Consider the following 15,961-nt stretch of genomic DNA (forward strand, 5'->3'; position numbering starts at 1 on the left):
CCAGATCTCATTTCCCTTCTGCAGTGTGCTGAGCATGTCTGGGAGTAAAGGGAGTGAAACTTCGGGTCAATTTTGATTGGATATAATAGGAATGGGTTTGCTGACGCTCGTGTTTTTGTGAATGTTCTCCGATAAAGGAAGAGAAAGAAAAATCACTTTTGGCATGTTTGAAATTCCTCACAGAGCTGAGCACTGGGTATATAAGTGACTACTGGGACAAAACCGAATGCTAAGGAAATGAATTATAAACACTGCCCTTTATTATAAAATCATCTAAGAGTGCATCCTTTCTTTCATCTGAGGATCACCTGTTCATCATGAGTGCCTAATTTAGCTACACCTCCAGGTAGCACGGTTGCCTACCATGCTTGAGCCTCACAACATGGAACTGTCAACAGGTGGTGGCTGGTGAGGCATTTGGAAGACACAGAGAAGGAAAGCTCTAACTGGAGGTGCCGTGGCTGGGCGTGAGTGCTAGCTGTTCTGTAGGAGTCAGGGAGGAGGAGAGCTACGGGGAAGTTGGCAGTTCAGTCGCCCGCCCAGATCATAGTTCTGTCAGTCCACTTCCGTTTCCCCAGCAGTGAGACGTTTTGGGAGTCTGACCTCTAATGCTGCAACCTGCCCGCTCACCACAGAACTCCACAGAAGGCAGCCATCAAGGGAGACAGTGGAGAAGGAGGAAGTCTAAGGTAGAGGGAACCAAAGACAGACTTGCTTCATAGACTGCACAAAGCACTGGTGGCAAGGTGGCGGGAAGGGAACGGCTCGTATGGTGAGATCACTCTGTAAATGCCACACATTAGCAGCGATTCTTCAGAAACTGGCTTATGCTTATAATGCCAAGCAACCTCATTAAAGGAGTCTGTAGAGAAAAGTGCAGAAGGAAGGAACTGGGAGTTTGAATTAACAATTAACAGCATCCTCATTGAAGTGCATCACCAGCCAGGGAAGGCAGCAGCGGCTGTGCTTTCTGTCTAAGGGTGAAAGGAAAAGGTAAAACATCAAAAATGCTGGGAGAAAAGTTTCAGAACACAAGGTCATTTGAATTCACAGTTTCCTTAAAAGAACTCTGTCTTCTGAGCTTTCATATTTTGTTCAGAAAGGTCGCCTCTTTTAAGCCTTGTCATTAAAGATGGTTTGCTCTTTAAAGTGCATTATCAAAGGGTATAGAAATTGCGAGTTACTGAAACTAAAATGCATGATCAATTTTAAGTCTGCTAACTAAAGCCTGCTTAAATTTGGATGTGCTTTTGTGCTGGCAGCCGCTTTGATAAAACCAGGAGAAGATACGTGGTTGGCCAATTCAAAGTAGCGAAAGGAGATAATTAGACAAAACTTTCTCAACCCTCGGAGTGGTCCTGGCTTTAGAGGCGTCATTAGGAAGCTCTGGCCCTAAATGGTGTTTGAGGAGTGAAGTAGAATGCTTCCGACTTTGACAGAGTGAAGTGTATTGTTTTAAAAACAAAATCGAACTTCAGGTTTTAATGTCTGCCTCATACAGAGGGAAAGAATTGAAATCGATGTCATGAGACCAAAGAAAGACTAAACCTGTTTCCCTCTGCAGGATCCGTGGTAGCTGTGCTCCTCTTCCCCCGGCCACTCAGTTCCAAGCCAAGGCTTCCACTAGGAAGACATTTTTTACTTTGGAGACCTAAATATTGCTGTAGGTGTTGCCATCAGAAGAGGAGGCTTAGTCCAGCCCTGAGGCTGACAGTCTGATAGTCTCCCTCGCTGGGAGTCGGTCACTTGAAGTGAGCTCCCCTAGAGAACGGCGAGGGGCACACAAAGGCTCCATCGTGGAACAGGGCAGGGCTACCTAGTGAGAAGCTGGCCTCACCTGTGACAGGAGTAGAGCCACCTTGCCTATTTTCTGTCCCTTTATCTAGGAAAGGATTTAGCACCCAGGTGGCCTCTGCTGTTCTGTATCCTTAGTGATGCTCTTCACCTACTTGGGCCTCACTTCTCTAATCTAGAACACAAACCATTATATTTGACAATGTTTCCAGTGGTAATCACTTCAGCCCTTTCATTTAGTGTTCCTCAACCTAGCAACACATGATAACACACACCTGTAGTCCCAGCACTTGGGCGACAGAGGCAAGTACATCTCTGTGAGATCGAGGCCCAGCCTGGCCTACAGAGTGAGTTCCAGGGCAGCCACAGCTACCCAGAGACACTCTGTCTCAAACAACAATGGAAACAACAAAACACAAAACAGTTTCTCAAACCAGTGTCCAACAAGATCTGTTTGATGTGACTTACAATGTTCTGACAGCTGTGACATGCTATATTCTTCACGTGAAGCTTTGCATGCATTACTCGTTCCAGCCAACAAAGTAACCCAGGCCTAGTGGCGTCTATTATAAACCACTGGTGTGTAAACTATCTCATGAGAGCACTGATGGCTGGCACATTCAGGTGAGCTGCTCCCACTTAGAGCCCCAGTAGTGCCATGGGATGGGGCTTGGGGAGCAGACACAGGAAATGAATGTGAACCCACAGTGCTCCCTCACATTCAGGAGGCTCCTGTTCCTCAATGGGGGAGGCAGCTGGTTAGAGCCCGTCTACTCAAGCCGGAGAGCAGACATAGGCAGCAGAAGCCACATAAGCCCCGGGCCCCAACACCAGCAACATTTCTAACTATCCTTCATTAATGACAGCCTGTCAAGGGTAAAGGACAGAACTCCAGCGAAGTTAGAGGCCCCTGTGACTCCGCCATAACATTTGTAAGTAACATAACCTTTGGTAACTGTTTAACTAATTCGAGTGAAATTAAAGCCCCTGTGTCACTTTGACCTGTCATAACTTTTGTTTAAAACAACAACACACAAAAATCAGTTTAACTCTCTTTAACCTAGAATTCCCTAAAATGATTTGACCCATATAACGGTTCCTTTTTGTTTTGATTTTTGCTTGTGCTTCTTCTGGGACCTTGTATTTTATTGTAGAGTTCTATGAGATATTGATCTCAAATTGATTAGTTAAAAAAAAACATTTCCTTCCTGTTTAAATCCTGTTGATCTGTGTCATATGTCTACAGTCACAAGTTAAACTGAGGATTTAGAAGTGCATTCTGGGAAGCCCTGAGTTTGCAATATTCAGTAAGGGCATGTCTTATGTGTGTCTTCTCCAAAATGGAAGCAACCACAGTAATTGTTGCTGTTGTTTCCCCTCCACTCTTCTCTGTTTGGGGCTTGTTTTGCGCTGTTTATTGTAATCATTTTAGCAAGTGTGTTATTTTAAGGATCTGCCAGAACCCACTCGCTGTGCTTACCAGGACTTCCCCTTCTTCTGGGGGAATTCTTAGGCCTAGGGAAGGATGTGGATTTGCTGAAAGTGAGAGGGAAATTTCCTGAACCACAGAACTTAAAAACCACTCCACTAAGTTGAGCATAATCCTCTAGATAAACAAATGAATCAGCCTCCTAATGGCCCCGTTAGCTTTCTCCCCACTGCAGTGGCAGTCTGTTCTCTCTGCTTGGACTGCTGGGCCCATCTCCTGTATGTCTCATCTCGGCTGAGCCTGCGTGGGGAATGAGTATAAACGTGTAAACAGAGCCAAGGCAAGGGGGCAGGCTGCCTCTGCTGTCTAAGTCCCCATCTTCCCACGTGCTGCAGACCATTGGGTGGTTCCTGGGTGAAGAGCCAACCCAGTGATGCTTAGAGAACATCAAAGGATAGGCTGGATGGAGAGATGGCTCCGCCTTAAAGGCAAGGCTCACAACCAAAACTGTGAGAGAACATCAAAGGGTTGATTTGACTGAAGTGAACAAGTCAAGTTAGAGAATTTGCGGGTGAAAGGAAAAATAGAGAAGGAAAAAAAATCGCCATTTTCTTTGGAAGAGAGAGTATTTTCCTGGCAGGATAACGAATTCTGAGACTCGTTTGAAATAAGTGTGTTGAGATCCACCAAGATATTTGTCTGGTTTTCGCATCTCCCAGTTTTGCTTCATGCCTGGTGACTGAGGCTGTCATTTGCCTGCCATCAACCCTGATGTCACTTCTCAAGTTGCATGTAAACTGGTCCTAGCCTAGTTTCCCTTGCACACCTCGGTGTTTCCCAAGGACTGCAGTGTCACAGCTGTGTGGGAAACCCTTCTCAGAACTGCTCCTTCAGCCCATCAGTTACCATTGTGTCTGCAACGAAAATATTTATCCAAGAAGGCCACCGTGGTGCCTGTGTGAAGCCTGGCAGTGTTGCCCTGTCATGTCTCCACCTGCCCCTTCTGAGTTAAGGATCTCTGGTAGCAGTTGGCTGCCTAGAGTGACATTTCCTGCAGTGTCAGGGAACCTTTCTCTGACAGAGTTCCCACTTACGCTATCTTACTGTCTTCAGCATTTTTGTTTATGCATTTGAGCATGTGAATTTGGAAGCTAGCTGCTAGGATGTAAACTGGGTGTACTAGGGGTTTTTTTTTAATAGCTTTCTGTGATCTTAGTTGGATATTCTCTCTCTCTCTCTCTCTCTCTCTCTCTCTCTCTCTCTCTCTCTCTCTCTGTGTCTGTGTGTGTGTGTGTGTGTGTGAGCATGCGCGTATACACAAAATTTTAAATCTGTACACCTTCAAAGGCAAATTTTCTTTCTAATGCCCCAAATCTTTTTTTAAATAGGCCACTTAAGATAACAAACCTAAGTAGCCCTCCCACTGTTAGCCCCTGCTGTTAGGTACTCCGCCTAAAACCATATCATGTTCACTCTCTGCCTTTTTATTGATAGAAGAAAAAGATTAATTGGCCTCATCTCCCTCTCGCAGTGTAATCACAGCTTTGCCTGCGATGGCACCTCTAACTGAAGGTTGAGCTCAACTCTTCAAAACTTGAATAATTTGCTCAAATGTTTAAACATTCTGCAGCCTTTTGCTGAGGGCCTCATCTGTCCAGAGTCGGAGCATAGGTACAGCAGCTATGCAAGGATGAATACCACTTGCCAATCAGCCTTTTACTCATAAAGAATTTGTGATCCAGTGGGGAAGATAAAGCAAATACACAAAACAAAAAGAAAGCCCATCACACAAGAGTGGACCTGGCCTGATGTCCTGGGGACTCTCAGGAAGCACATCTGAGGAGCTGACACCAAGGCTGCAGTAGGTTTCAGCAGTTTCTGTGTGCGGAGTGACCTTCCAGATGCAACCACAGCCAGTGCACGTTGGGGGCTAGATGTCCCGGGTTATCTGCATTACAGTTGCTGGGATGGGGGTGGGGTGGGAAGCACTCTAATGTAGATGGTAGAGTCACATGACAGAAGACAAAGAAAATAGATTAACTGACAGCTCTCTGTCCAGCTCATGACTGTCACACAGGTTCTTTAGGGACCAAGAACTAGGTAGGTTGCTTAGCTTCTCTTGAGTCTAGATTTCCTTAAATTAAAAACTGGAGGAGAGTGTGGGGAGAGAACTCAGTGGGGAGAGTGCAGGCCACCAAGCCTGGCAACCCTAGTTCAGTCCCTGGGACTCACATGGTAGGAGAGAACCGGTCCCTACAACTTGTCTTTTGATCTTCAGACAGGCATTGTAGCATGAGCTCACCATGGTACACATACTCTCTAAATAAATAAATAAATAAAAGACAAATGTGAAAATAATTTAGTAGATGAATTGGTAGAGCATGCAGATGAAATGAGCTAGTTGTGGTAGCACACATCTGTCATCCCTGAGGCAAGAGGACTGAAAGTCAAGGCCACCTTGGACTTCATGGTAAGACCCTGTCTCAAAAGAGAGGGCAGAGGAGGGTCTTGGGACTTAGCTTACTTGGTAAAGTGATTGGAGGGCCTGGTTCAACCCACAGGACTCATGGAGGAAATGCCAGATGTGGTGGCATGCACTTGTATTCCCAGTGTGGTAAGGCAGTAGTAGACAGATCCCTGGCCCCCTCAGGCTAGCTACGTTGTGCGTTACAAGCCAATCAAAGACTCTGCCTCCAAAAATACAAGCAAACAAACCAAGTGCAATGACACTTGAGGCTTTCCTGTGGGCTCCACATGCATTCACACACGCACCTATACATACACATGAACTTGAAAACACACATTCACAAAAAAGGTTAAATGAGATGACCCATTTTTAGAAGTCTAGTATGTAATAAACTTTCAGTAAATGAAGGCTATTTATATTTTATGATAATCTCCAATTTCATAGTTATTATTTATATACAAGGAAGCTGGAGCAAAGAGAAGTCTGGAAATTTGCCCAAGGCTACTTACCTAATATGTGGTAAAAGCAGCAAGTAGAACGCCTGTGTCCTCAGTCTCTCATTCCTGCTTTTCCCACTGTAGTGCATTGCCCATGTGGTTGAGGGAAAGTTCGTGGTTTCATAAGCGACAGGAACAATTAAGGAACCTTAAATGAGAAATGACTCCATGAGAAGCTGGTATGAGCCCGGTCTGGCAGCAGCATGAGGCGTACAGGAGGAGCGCGGAGACAAGAGGCTGGAGGCAGAGGCAAACTTGGGAAATGCCTGTAGTGTTTCCATAAATTTGCCACAGGTCTCCAGGGAGAGAAAGGTTTCTCTGTGAATGGGAAATGGGTCACAGATTCCATGGCTACTGTGGCACGTGAATGAATGAGATGGTTGTGAAGGACAAAGAAATACATGTGAGCCAAGGTTTTCACCTGAAAGACGTAGATTTGAGAAAGGGGAAAAAATGACTTTGGAGTAAGCTTCCTCGAGTGGCAGGAGTCCTGAGCTGGGCCCAGGAATGTGCCAACTACAACCATCTGAGTTAGACTGAATTAGAAAGCCATGGTTTACCTAGAAGGGTGATGGATCATTCCGAGAAACAGAGAGAGAGAGACCTGGGGTGTAGCTCAGTAGACGGAGTGCTCACCTAGTCTGTATCAAGTGCTGGCTTCAATCCTCAGTACTACCTAAACTGTCATGGACCCCCAGCTGTAAGCACTGGAGAGGTGCTAAGAGGAGGAGCTTAGTTAAAGGTCATCCTTGGTTACAGTGTAAGTTTAAGGATAGCCTGGGCTACATGAGGATGAAGGGGTGGGAAAAGGGAGAAAGAGGGAAGAAGAAGAAGCCATGCCTTTTAGGCAATGTCAGTAACGGGTTTGTAAAGGAAAAGCACTAGTGGTAAAGGTGGAGGTGGTGGGCAGGGTCGGACGGTGCTTCAAAGAGGATGAAGCCCTTTGAATTTGCCTTGAGGAAGAAGGCAGCTGAGGGTGGGTGCCAGATCATCTGAGGCATAGTGTCTCCACGTGTGCAGTCCTGAGATTAGTGGGAAGTGGGGTAGACTGCTGGGCTCCTTGGGGTTGGGGGATGGTCCCTTCCCTGGACTATAGATGGCAATGCCTCCACTCCACCCTGGAGCTTTGTGCAGGCATCCCTAATTATTCGTGGAAGTTGAAGGAAATGCTCTAAAAGCTCAGCTCCTCCTTCACCATATGGTCTGCACCAAGTCCTCATCGTTGTAAAGTAACTAAACAAAAGTAGCCACTGCAAACCAGCACTCCGGATAAATTGCGATAAGTAAAATTAACCCTCCGTGAAGGAAGTTCCTCTACATAACTTAGTCAAATATTTTTGTTTCTGATCCTTACTGATAGGAAATTCTGGAATTTTCACTCTCTTACAGATGTTTGTAGTCTTACCAACAACAACAACAACAACAAAATGTCAACTTTAACTTAATATTAGGTAGAACTCAACCTTGACTTAGTACAGTTAATCACAAAATTATACTCGTTCATGCTTAGCACCCTTCTCTACAAACGCAGGCAAATGACAGTGAGCACATATTTGTGGTAGAAAAGATGGCATTAAAAAGAGCAATTTAGACCCATGAGATGGCTTAGCCAGTAAAGATGTTTACTGTCAAGCCTGACAGCCTGAGAGGGCTCCCCAGGACCCACGTGGAGGAAGAACAGAGTTCTTCTCTGGCCACCATACATACGCCACACATAAATTAATTAGTTAATTAATTAATTTAATTAAAACATGCATGAAAATAAAGAATGCAAAGGCAAGTAAGTATAGGGTTTTACTATTGAACACCAGGAGATTAAACAACATTTTGAAATGGAAAATTGGCTGGTATACAGCTCAGTGGTAAGGCACTTGATGAAAATGTGTGAGGCTCTAAGTTAGCTCTCCAGCAAGAAGGCAGTGGGGAAGAGTAGGCAGGAGGGAGGCTTAAACTTACTAAATTTTGGAAATACAGGTTAGACTGTCTGACTACATAATAGCATTTGATTCCCTAAATTTCTTCGGTAGTTTCAGTAAATGCTCGTAGAATCTGGCTAGTGAGTCTTCCTCTCCTTGTTTTGTAAAAGGTTGGCATTGACATTTCTTGGGTGCTAACACTTACAGTTACTAATAGTGATTTAGCAAGAAAATCATGGAAGGTGTGGCATACTATCACGTAGCTTTGATTATGGGCTCTTTCTAGAAGAGGAAGAGACAGTGGCTTTTTTCTGCCTAGAAAAACTGATCATTTGAGTTGGGTTGGGGAAAAAGTTTTTTTTTTTAAGTCAGCAATTGTTTTTTATTTGCCACGCGTTCCTCCCCACAGAGGGAATCCTGCTTTTCCTCATGCCTTTAGCGGTTAAGAAGATGTGGTCAACCCAGACAGCCCCAGAGTGCAGCTTCTGAAGCCTGTTAAGGCAAGGCTCCCACTGGGACTGCCCATACCAATGATGGTGGCCAGTAGCTGGCAGAGACTGCGGAGACATGTCACCACCACACAGTAATGTGGGCAGTTCTTTTTCAGTAATAAGACATAGACCTTCCCCACCAGGAGAAGGCATGGGGAAATCTGACGACAACCTTAAAGCACATCTTACGTGGGCATTCAGGTCAGAGGTCCCCTTACAGAGACCAACAGGAGAGAGAGGGTGGGCATGGACGGGAGGTTCTGCTGCTGGCATCGACCCCTCTGACAGATGGCACCTGCTGAAAGCAAACCGAGAGATGCCATGGGTGAGCATGAACTTGGCTGCATTCTTGCCACTCAGCACTGAGCTGAACAAATGGAGGGGGTTCCAACCCAGAAAAGGTACCGCATTGAGAGGTGCTGTGTTGCTCCTGGAAATGTGTGTAAAGCCCAGAGTATTTCTCATCCCGAAGAACGTTTGGGCAAAAGAAATACAGTCTGGTTTCACGTTTGTCTGACTGAAATACAATTTAAATAATTCCGCTTTACGTACTCAGGCTATGCTATAATTTTGACGTGCGCATAATGGTTTATAGTAATAAAGTGATTATGCCTCTAAGGGCAGTGGAATTTTACTTCATGCCTTCTGACCACTGAGAAGAGGAAGGATAATTCTACTGTCGTGGTGCACATTATCAAGTCTTTTGTTGTAAGTGTATAGCTTCTGTGACTTGATTTGAGCAAGAATGTGTGATGATAGCCAGATTCAATTGCTAACTGGTTAAGTTAGCTTCCACAGTAGCCACTTAAACCACGCCCTAGGCTTACCATCCGGATGGGTAGGCAAGAAATAATAGCTATGGTACTGTCAAATTAGCAATGTGCTTCCCTGTGCAGAAGCATCACCACTCAGGCTGCCCTGAAAGGGAAGTGTCATCTGCAGCTGATATGGTATAAACAGCCCTTGCTGCTCCACACTCGGAGCTGTTTTGCTCCCCATTTTAGGATTTATCTTCGGTAAAGCCCTAACCACCACCAGAGTGTGTACTTACTGTGGCCTGTAATAGGCCTCTGTTACTTAAGCTCAAAGTGATGGTGTTAAGTCTTCTGACTTTTGAGGGGAAGGTGTACATTGTTTTTTAAATACTTCATTCTTTAATAAATCATTTAGTCAAAAGAAAGATTTCTCATTTGATTTATGAACACAGTCTTGAAGGATAGTAAAAAGTGATTTGAAGCCGGGAGAGGGCCAGTTCTTGGGGATGGAGAATGGGATGGGCTTACGTGTGAGGTGGGGAAACATTGGTACCTGGGTGTAATCCCCATATGCCTTGAGCCCAGCAGCAGTTGGAGCTGAAGAGCCAGTTCTGTGCTAAGCATGAGAACGTGAAGGCGGCTCGGCGGCAGCGAAGCACTGTTTCATCTCCTCCAGAGATGAACCTGTTGTTCTGATGTCAAAGGATCAAGGAAGGCTGGCGGACCTGTTGAGGAGTTCAAAGAGTCCGATGAAGCAAATGAAGCCTTCCTCGGTGGCAGGTGCCACTGGGTGGGTCTCACAGTACCTGTAGACCTTGCGTCCTCAGAAACTGCCTTCTAGCGATGGCTAATTTGGAGCACAGTTTCAAGGCCCTAGGAGCCATGAAAAAGAATGGCACAAAGATGCTGTTTTCTGTCCCACATCACTGGACTCATATTTTTGGAAAACCTGGTCAGCTCTGTTCGTAAAGGACAGTCTTCAAAAAGACAAATGACCTGGGTTTTAATTCAGTTGTTGCTTCTACCCACTTACTGTGCTTTTGAGGCCACCTTTTTTTTTTCTTTTAATGTTGCAAGTTAAATTCACATACAGAGGGTGTTGCTCTCTGGTAGAGGACTTCTTAGTATATGTAACACCTTGGGTTCAACTCACAGGCCCACAAAATGAGGGGACTATAGGGAGACTTGGTAACCACTTAGTTTATCTCAAGAATCACTTGGCTTTCTAGTAAATTTGAGACCAGAAATTATTATATATACTTCTTTCAGCTTAAGATTCAACATGCAGATGTTTTGTTTTGTTTTGTTTTTCAAGACAGGGTTTCTCTGTGTAGCCTTAGCTATCCTGGACTCACTTTGTAGATCAGGCTGGCCTCAAACTCACAGAGATCCTCCTGCCACTGCCTCCCAAGTGCTGGGACTGCAGGCATGCCCCCCCCCACACCCACACCCAGCTCCCATGCATATCTTTTTTTACCAATAATCCAAAGTGGAAATGTACCAGAAAGGAGCAGAGTCACTGGGTAGCCCAAGCAAATGGCTTTTCTGAATCAAGGACTTTTCAAGAACATCTCCAGAAGATCGATTTCCTAAAATTAGGTTATCAAACGACTCATGAGCCTTTCTCAGGGCTTTCCATGATTGGTTTGAGGAGACTGGTTTGATAAGGACCATGGCCTGTCTACAGTCTCAGGGTATTGTTAGCCACTTCACTAACAATAGCACAAATTAGGTCTTTCCTCCAAGACTAAAGAAAGCCAGGTACCCACAGTTGATGCCCCACCCCACACCATTCCTAGGACACACTGACTAGAAGTTGAGTGACAACCTAGGCTGCCCACCCAGACAGAGGGCACAGTCACCGTCCTCATCCATTGTAGAAGCAGAGCCTCCCACGTTACTTGGCCTGCCTTACTCCAGGGGCTCAGGCCCTTGTTAGTTCCCTTGCTTCTTTACCTGCATGGCCTGTTTATGTTCACACCTCATTCCCTTTCTTGGCTTTATAATAACATATACCGTGTGTGGTTTCATCCAAGATTCATCCTGCAGCCAGGTGGAATGTGAAGCCTATGCCTACGGTTGCCAAATTGGCCAGTCATGCATTTGGGCATGATCATAATTATGTAATGGGAAAGATTTCTTCTCACTCCACTGTGGAGTGATTGGTGACTGGTCTTTCCTTTGGGATAGATAGCCTAACCAAGAAGCCACGACATAGCTGATTTTAAGAGTCAGTAGTTTGGGGCTGGAGAAATGGCTCAGAGGTTAAGAGCACTAGCTGCTCTTCCAGAGGTCCTGAGTTCAATTCCCAGCAACCACATGGTGGCCCACAACCATCTATAGTGAGATCTGCTACCCTCTTCTGGCCTGCAGGCATATATGAAGGTGAAACACTGTATACTTAAATAAGTGAATATTTTTTAAAAGTCAGTAATTCATACCATGTGTATCTAAGACATAAACCTCTGTAGGTTAGTCCTGAGTCCATGCCTGAGATGGTCACCATCTAGTAGAGAAAAATAAAGTAGTATATTAATCTATACCATCTTGGTTGTTTTTTTTTTTCATATAAAGGTCTTAAATAAAAACCAGGAGAAAATGTTCTCAGCTGAGAGTCTCCAGGAGGGAAGTAGCAGTGCTCCAGGTTTCAGGACAGAGGACACTGTCTTGGGACAGTGTGTTCCACTGACGACACCCTGACATGGAAGGGCAGCAGCGCCCACTTCCCAGTCCCACTTGAGGGCAAGCCTTCTGGAATCATTTCAGGGCAGCTCCATCCTCTCAAACATCAGGTCCTCAGTGGAATACGGTGGGAGGGAAGGAAGGCAAGGACTATCAGAGCAGCCAATCTGAGAAGTCGCTGGGAGGGAAAGCAGAGAAGAGGTGTTGCCAGAGCAGAGTGACTCTTCAGTTGTTGCCAAGGACAGACAGACAAAAAGTTGTGTCCCCTTTACTAGTAGCTGTGCAATAGCTGAGACAAAGAAGTCCTCTTAGCTTCGATAGACCTGCATCTCATCAGTCTATTGGAAACTGCTGTTGCTACTTCTTCTTCTTCTTCTTCCTCTTCTTCTTCTTCCTCTTCTTCTTCCTCCTCCTCCTCTTCCACCTTTTTTCCTTCTTTTCTTCTTCCTCCTTTTTCCCTTCTTTTCTTCCTTTTTTTCTTTCTTCTTCCCTTTTCTTCCTTCTCCTCTTCCTTCTTTTTAGAGCAAGGATGATCAGAAAGTTCATCTGAAAGGGGCTATCAGGTCTCCTCAGCTATCTCCACTGCTCTGCTCTGAGAGTGTCAGCCTATGCCTACCACTGTCACCTGTGAGCTACAGCCTGAGCACCTGTAATTGGATGTGTCCCATGACTTCAGCCTGGAGCCTCTGTTTACTCTGCAAATCTGGTTGCTAAAGAAAATGTATACTAGATCTAAGATAAGCTCTGAGCATTTTATCTAGATACATAGATGGGGAGTTCTTTTGCCAAAGACAGGGTCAACCATTCTCTCGCAGGACTGTGGAGGGGAGGGGAGCAGATTTTCCCTGTAAAGAGCCAGGTTTAAGTAATGTTTGCTTCAGGACATAGACTCTGTTACAACCCTCAGATCTGTGGCCGTAGTATAAAAGCAGTCATGGAGCTGGTATTGCCTTCATTCCAATAAAACTTTGTTCATAAAGCAAGGTGTTCAACAGGCTTTGCCCCACAGTCAACAGCTAGGAGAGGGTCTGTTGCCCTCTTTACATACCTTTAGTTTAAAAGGCATGTTCTTTTTTTAAAGATTTTTTTTTATGTATATGAGTGCTCTGTTTGCATGTACACCTGCATGACAGAAGAAGGCATCAGATCCAAATATAGATGGTTGTAAACCATCATGTGGATTCTGGGAATTGAACTCAGGGCCTCTGGAAGAGCAGACTGCTTTTAACTGCTGAGCCAGCTCTCCAGCCCCCAAAAGGCATGTTCTATCTGTTCATGGAATCTCTCAGTTACCCTGAGCCTCTAAGGACACTTGTGGCTCCCATCCTTTGTGGGTTGGAACCCTGGGTGGTTAACATGATGGGGGCATCCTGCTCCAGCAGCACAATCTCCCTCTATCACCATTTTCTGAGCTTGAATTATCTAAATGCTGCTAGTGGAAAGTCAATTTTTAATGGCTGGGGAAATGCCTTAGTAAATAAGACAGCTTGCTGTGTGACTATGAGGGCCTCAGTTTGACAGGAACCCACATTTAAAAAAAAAAATCCGGCCAGAACCTCATGGGCTGTAACCCATCTCTGCCTCCCATCTTTCCCACTCCATCTGTGGGATTACAGGGATGACTCGCCGCTGTGCCTGGCTTTTTGTGTAGAGTTCTGGGCCTCCAAACTTAGGTCCTCACACTTTTGGCTTTTCAAGACGGTGTCCCTGTGTAACCTTGGCTGTTCTAGACTTGCTTAGTAAACCAAGCTGGCCTTGACCTCCCAAGTGCTGGCTAAAGGTGTGTACCACCACTGCCCAGCTCCTTTTTACTTTCTTGGACTCTTCTTCCTTGGCTGGTTTCCATTCTACACCTCAGCTGTTGTGATGCTCCGTGTGAGTTCTTCTCCATTCCCCTAAAGGTTGGTTCTGTAGCCCTTAGTCCCCTGTGGTTAATCCCATATCCAGAACGTTTTCTGCCACCTCGGCAACTCTGACATTTATTTTCTCTCCTAAACATAGACCCATATAATCAACTGCCAAATGTCTCCACCTTCATGTCCAGTGGACAAGTGAGACTCAGAATGTCCAGGACCAACCTTGTCATTTTTACCTCAACAGAAGCCTAGTATACCCTGAGTCATGTTTCCTCCACCATCCTTACATCTAATTAGTCACAACTTCTGCAAGTTCTACTGTCCCTGTAGCAATCTGATTTCTCACCTGCTTCCTGGTTAATTGCCACTGCCATGTATGGCTCAAGCCCCTGTCATTTCTATGACAGTAGTTTCTTAACCATTCTTGCTGCTCTGCATCTGTTTTTCCACCACACCCAGCTCCTCTGACCGTCTCTTCTCCTGCCTATACCCCAACCCTCAGTCTATGCAATAGACAGATTCTGCCTATATGCAGCCATGAGGAGTAGACACATCCTGCTCCTAACGTATGGCCCTTCTCTTGGTGGCTTCCCCTAATAGACTGGTTCCACCTTTGTATTAACAGTCCAAACCCCAACAGGTGCTAACTCCACGATTTCCCAGGGAAGGAAACACGCCAGCCCAACAGGCATCCTTTGCCTTGCTCCATTCTGAAGCCTCCTGGCTGGACCATGTGGTCTCATGCTCCTGGCACAGTGGTGTGCTGTTTCTTCTGTTAGAGCTCTCTTTTCTGGGCAACTACCTGTTCCTCATGACTCAGCTTGTGTCAGCTTTCCCCATCAGGACAAAGTGTCTCTGCTTTGACTCCTTATGTCCTTTCTGCTATGACTCTTAATGCGCTATGAGGTAAGTGTTGGTTGATTTGTATCTCATGGACTTTAGTGCTCCTTGAAAGCAAAGGCATGAAAGTTGAGTTGACAAACAGTATACTTTGATAAACACTTCTGGAGGAATGGGAGGGGTCTTTCTAGACATAGTTCTGTAGCCTGGGGTGGTTTTCCTAGTTGCTGCATCTACTTGGATGTCAAAGCACCTGCCACACTCACAGTCTCCTCCTCCTGAAGGTACCTACCCTCACATATATTGCGTCCTCCTACCACAGCCAACCCACCCAGCCTCCTCCTCACCACCGAGCCAGTGGCCTGTGGCCCAGCCTCACACGTGCAGATCCCCTGGGTAGGATTGGCACACGGAGCTACCAAGGGACAGGTTGCTGTATGCAGACTGCACCTTCCCAATTTTCCCCGTCGTAGTGGGAAATTCTGCCTTTACAAGCCTTTAATCCATTGGCAGGACATGCTGCCCTGTGGCCATCCAGGGAAAGCCTCTCCCTGCTTTTACCTCCTTTTTCTTTTATTCTCTTAAGGGACACATGTGGCTCCTGTTTGTTTGTTTGTTTGTTTGTTTGAAACAGAGTTTCTCTGTGTAGCCCTGGCTGTGCTGAAACTCACTCTGTAGTCCAGGCTGGCCTCAAACTCACAGAGATCCACCTGCCTCTGCCTCCCATGTGCTGGGTTTAAGGTGTGGCCACTACCAACTAGCTATCTTCTTTTTTTTTTTTTTTTTAAAGCTGATGAGGAAGCTGAGACTTTCTTAACGTAACTCGATTTTTCTGAAATCAAAGGCCAGGCTATCTGCCTGTCAAATTCAGTCTAGGCCCCAAATTTTGGGTCCTTCACCCTGCTGTTTATCCCACAGTATACTATAAATGTACTAACCTTACAAGGACCATGCCTCCCCCAAATTATTATTATTATTATTATTATTATTATTATTATTATTATTATTATTTCATATTATCATCACTCTTGCCTCACTGGCCACTTATAAGTTAATTTCTTCAGTATTTGATGTACCTTGTGATATAGTAAGACTCAAAGGCTTCTCCTTTAGCAGCCCTGGAAACAGTGTTTGTTTGGAAATATGCTATATGGCAACAAAGCCTAATTTCATAAACCATCTGATAAGACATTTATAGGGGAACAACAGTTGGCCAGAATCCCAAACAGTTGTA

Source organism: Acomys minous (assembly GCF_964271855.1).
Source record: "Acomys minous genome assembly, chromosome: 12".
Lineage (NCBI taxonomy): Eukaryota > Metazoa > Chordata > Mammalia > Rodentia > Muridae > Acomys > Acomys minous.